This window comes from Psammomys obesus, unplaced genomic scaffold (genome assembly GCF_907164565.1).
Source record: "Psammomys obesus unplaced genomic scaffold, mPsaObe1.curated_primary_1811, whole genome shotgun sequence".
Taxonomy (NCBI): domain Eukaryota; kingdom Metazoa; phylum Chordata; class Mammalia; order Rodentia; family Muridae; genus Psammomys; species Psammomys obesus.
In genome coordinates this window covers 14555287-14559336 of record NW_026596095.1, presented here as the reverse complement: position 1 = coordinate 14559336, position 4050 = coordinate 14555287, and the positions used below count along the sequence as shown (strand labels likewise).

Here is a 4050-nt window from a genome sequence, read left to right as displayed (position 1 = left end):
TGTAGCTCTGGCTGTCCTGGAACTGACTATATAGACCAGGCTGACCTTGAACTCAGAGATCTGTCTGCCTCTGCCTCCTGAGTGCTGGGATTTAAAGGCAGGTGTCACCACTGCCAACCACCAGGCCTGCAATATCCCTGTATGTATGAAAGCTAAAATTAGAAGGTCAAGGTATTAACAAGGTGGGATTCTTCAGCAGCCTCCCTGACACGCAGGTGGCTGCTGCCGCTGTGTCTTCCCATGCTCATGCCTCTGGGTGCGCATCCCAGTGTGGCTGGGTGTCCCAACTGCCTCTTCTTGTGGGGCCTCCAGTTAGACTCATGCTCTCATCTTAACTTTTTTTCTTTTTTCTTTTTTTTTGGCCAAGAAAAAAGTCCATTTCAGTATGTTTCACGTCTCATAGGATCTATGCTCATAAGCATAGATTCCTACTTCCTGGGTAGGAAATAAAGTAAGTTTCCATACAAACTCTCTATGTATAATGATATTTTATATATTCTTTGTCGCTTTACCTGATACGCAAATTGACTTTTTTTTAATTTTGATTTTTAAATTTTATTTAATTCAACTTGGAAAACGAGTATAAATCCCTGGGTGTTTGTTGTTGGGGAGGATGACAACTGATGGATGGGCAGAACAGAGGGAGAAGGGCGAGGTGCAAAGGTCACAGTGGCCGCCGTAGGTCCCTGCCTGCGAAGAAGAGGGTGGGGCACCATGGCGAGGAGGCCATGACGTAAGCTGTTACCAGCTCCTGTCGCAGGGACACGTGCAGGATTTGAGGCAGCTGCCAAACGTTGGTGACGCCTGTCAGCAAGAAGAGCAGGAAGGAGCTGGTGGCCAGCGGCTGGGGGCCCGAAGAACAGAGCTCATGCCTTTCCGTCCAACCTACAGGTCCCTCAGCCCCTTCCTCGGATAACTCAATGCGGAACCCATCCTGGACGTCACAGTGGATGGGGAGGGAGGCCACGGGCCATATCACAATATCAATGCTAGACCGAGACTTAACGAATCCTTCCACATCGAATACCGCGTAGTCGGCAGCTGCTGTACCCGGAACTCAGAAACGAAGCTCATTCCCGTGGGGTTGTTAGAGGGTCGGCATCTGCTGGGGTCCGCTCCTTTGGTCCGCCCTGAGTACTAGATCCGGGGGAGAAAGAAGAGCACGCTGACAACGGGTCCTGAGGGAGGAGGAGGGCCCCAGGGGTTCCTGGACCCAACGGCTCCTGGTCCTAGGGCGCCCCACGACAGCAGAGCATGCATGCTCTGGGTGTTTGGACATCCAAAGGTAGCTCTCAGGAAGGCAAGAGGGTTTAGAGTCTAGGGCTTGTAGTCAAATTTTCCTCCAGTCAAATTTTGGCCAGGCTAAGTGGGCAATCTTCCCCTATAAGTCATTTCTGATTGAATTGTTTCATTGAATGAAATTCATTTCAAAAATGAATTGATACATCACAAATTATAAAAACATCTTAAAGTAATTAGCATTTAATTATCTATATCTCTGCATAAACTATAAGTTGAAAATATTTTATAAAGTTAATATGTAATTTTAATGTGTACATTTTAATAACAACAAATAATCTAGTATTTAATAGAGTTGGTGACGTTTTTTTCTATTCTGTTTTAATTATTTATTTATTTATTTATTTATTTATTTATGTGTGTGGGTGCTTTTGCCCATGAACACCTATTTCCATCTAAAAAAAGGTGACAGATCTTGGGGTCACAGACAGTTGTGAGCCAACTTGTGTGTGCTGGGATTTGAACCCAGGTCCTCTGGAAGAGCAGCCGACACTCCTAACCGCTGAGCCGTCCCCTCCCAGCCCTATTTTTCCATTCTTAAGGTAATGATTTTACAGCCAAGACCTGGAAGAGCCAAGAACCAGAAAGAAATTACTAAAGATCAAAATAAAATTGTAAATGACAGAAAACTTTCATGGGTATAATGCAATTAATAAAGACAATGATAAAATGAACAAGCTCTGGCAATGATTCACATTACTTTCATACAAAAAAAAAATTTAAATACTATTATGAATGAAACTGAGTTTCCCCAAAGTGGCAGGAACCCGGCGTTTAATGTGTAATTAAATTTAAATAAGCCAAAGGAGAGGTGCTGGTTTCATAAGTCTGGGCACTGTGTAAGAAAAGGAAGCCTGCATACCGACAAAAGCTCCTGTGGAGATACCAGATGAGACAGGACAGCTTCCCGTCAGGGAAGACCTTGTCCCTAAACGCAGTCACATTCTGGGGCAGTGGCTATGAGGCTCGCAGTCAACAGCCTGTAACTGCTGGCCTTTGCCCCAATGAAGAGTTCTCTACCCCTTTTAAGCAGAAAGGATTTAATTATGGAATTATAAGTTCACACCAAATGTTAACAAATTCCAAAGAATGAAGTCAGCGAAGCTGCTCTGGGAAAATCCTCACAAGATGCAGATGCAAGTCCAGGCCGCTAGAATGTGCTTGGGCTTTTGAGCAGTAGCAATGCGCTTTCTCCGCAAATGCCCAGCGGTGCCTCCCGCCCCCACCCCCCAGCACTCCACGTGTATTCTGCCGAGGGCACGTGCTATGTGCACTCCCTCCGCAGCTGTCCCTGAAAGACCTTTTTTTCTTTCTCTTCCCTTTGGGTAAGTAGCTCCCTTTGGAAGAACTGAATTCACACCACCGCTGGAAACGAATTCATAACTGTGCTGCTGAGGGTTTTCCCATAGCACGCAAGGAGGTGAGACTTGGATTGAAATGCCTAGCTGTGCGGGCAACAGTTCAACAGGAACTGAGCGGGAACAGCTGGGATCCTTTGGTGATTCGCGGATCACAGCCCCACCCATTATTCTGAGTGTGCAGGTAGGGGGGGGAGCCGGGATCCTCGTGGTGTGTCACCATCACTGCAGGGGTTGGCGCTGCAGAGGGCCCTGGAAACTTCACAGTCCTATCAGACTGCTGCAGATGAGAAGGGGGGGGAGGGGGAAGAGATACTGAGTAATTTGCACATGATCACGTAGCTAGAACATGACAAGTACGAAGAACCCTGGCCATTATTCCCAACAGCACCCTCCCTCCCTGAAAGACACAGGCTCTATTCCTTCCATTTGTAACACTGCCAAAGAGTACAGCAAACCAATCATTTCACAAATAATGAAAAGTAACTTTTCTTCAGAAGAAATACAGTTGGTACATGAAAATAGGCCCAGTTCAGCAGCTCTTAACTTTTTTTTTTTTCTGAAAAAAATAAAAATAAAAAATAACCCTAAACCAAAGCAAACCCTTCCTTGTTCTCAACCTGGCCCCCTCTTCCTCCCCTGCCTCGTTGCCTTAGTTTGTTTTTCTGTGATAAAACACTGATCAAAAACAGCTTAGGGAGGAAAGGATTTCTGTCACCTCGCAGTTTATAGTCCATTGTCAAGGTAAGCCAGGGCAGGAACAAAGGCAATGGAGGAGCACGGTGTCCTCACTGGCTCTCTAAGGCTTACTCAGCCTGATTTCTTAGACAACCCAGGACCGTCTTCCCCCAGGTGGCACTCCTACATTAGGATAGGCACCCCCTTCTGAGCCGCTAATCAACAATACCCTCCATGGACTTGCCACAGGCAAGCTGGTAGAGGTTCTTTCTCAAGGTTCCCTTTCCCCAAATGACTCTAGATCAGCTGTTCTCAACCTTTGGGGTCTCAACCCCTTTGGGGATCAAACAACCATTTCACAGGGGTCACATATCACATATCCTGCATATCAGATATTTACATTATGATTCGTAACAGTAGCAGAATTAAAGTTTTGAAGCAGCAATGAAAATAATGTTACGGTTGGGGAGTCACCACAACTTGAGGAACTGTAGTAAAGGCTCAGAGCATTCAGAAGGTTGAGAACCGCCGCCCCAGACATTTTGTAGATTGATAAAAAAGGAACCTAGAAGAATGGGTAGGAATAAAATCGTATGTTTGACCTTGAAAATATTTCAATTCCCCTGCAGAAAAACAATTTCAAGACACATGCAAAAATACAGATTTACTGGCTAGGTAAAAAGATCTCAAACACCAACAACTCAAAATGAGAACA

The 4050-nt window shown here is 45.5% G+C and overlaps 1 pseudogene; it reads right to left on the bottom strand.

Annotated features, from left to right (window-relative positions):
* Positions 1 to 664: 664 nt before the first annotated feature.
* On the bottom strand, positions 665 to 1256 carry LOC129691885 (motile sperm domain-containing protein 3-like; annotated as a pseudogene).
* Between the last annotated feature and the right edge of the window lie 2794 nt (positions 1257 to 4050).